We start from the raw sequence: 809 nt of genomic DNA, 5'->3' as shown, positions 1-809 counted from the left end.
ATAAGTTGGACAGCAAGTCTTCAGTTAAAGGTACAGGTCTAGGCTGGAGGAAAAAATTCTGATACATCTGCATATAGAGGATAATTAAGATCATGAGATTGGGGTCTAAGGAATAATCCCCAGGTCACTAGAACTATAGAGCTTCAAAAGCAAGCAAGCAAACAAACAAAACCCAAAAAGCAATTAAACAATTGAGTTAACTTCTATGATAGGTCAGTAAAATTAAAAAAAAAAAAAAAACAGTACCCTGATTTAGCAGTGAGGAAATATTGTAAACAAGAGATATTTAGGCATAGTGGGAGGAAAGCCTAAATGAACTAAATTCAAGAGAGAAAAAGGTGAAAAGATGAGAGGATTAAGAAACAGAGAATAGTCTACAGCCATGCCATCCTGATCATGCCCAATCTCTTCTGATCGTGGAAGCTAAGCAGGGTCAGCCCTGGTTAGTACTTGGATGAGAGACCGCTTAGGAAAACCAGGTGCTATAGGCTAAAAAACAAACAAACAAACCAAAACAGCAAATAATGTAAAACTATCTTGAAACTTTGCTATAAATAGCACAAAGAAACGTGGTAACAGTCAGATCTTCTCAAGAAAAACTTTTATTTTTTTTATAAAAAATATCGTAGCATGCTTTTATGCTTTGAAAAATAATCTAGCCAATTTTGAAATAAATTAATAACATAAAAGAGAGCTGAGACCAATTGTTAAGAATACTCTCTCTAAGCAGAAAGGGAGCGTGAAATTCAGTTCAGAGTGCAGTTTTGGGCCTTGAAAAGAGGTGACCTATTAAATTATGTGAAAGTTCT

General features: G+C 34.9%; 1 pseudogene; it reads left to right on the top strand.

Annotated features, from left to right (window-relative positions):
* Positions 1-372: 372 nt before the first annotated feature.
* On the top strand, positions 373-491 carry LOC118609252 (annotated as a pseudogene).
* The last annotated feature ends 318 nt before the right edge of the window (positions 492-809 follow it).

This window comes from Rousettus aegyptiacus, unplaced genomic scaffold (assembly GCF_014176215.1).
Source record: "Rousettus aegyptiacus isolate mRouAeg1 unplaced genomic scaffold, mRouAeg1.p scaffold_m13_p_10, whole genome shotgun sequence".
In the NCBI taxonomy this organism is placed as follows: Eukaryota; Metazoa; Chordata; class Mammalia; order Chiroptera; family Pteropodidae; genus Rousettus; species Rousettus aegyptiacus.
The sequence above is the reverse complement of the archived record's forward strand: the minus strand, read 5'-3'. Positions and strand labels throughout refer to the sequence as shown.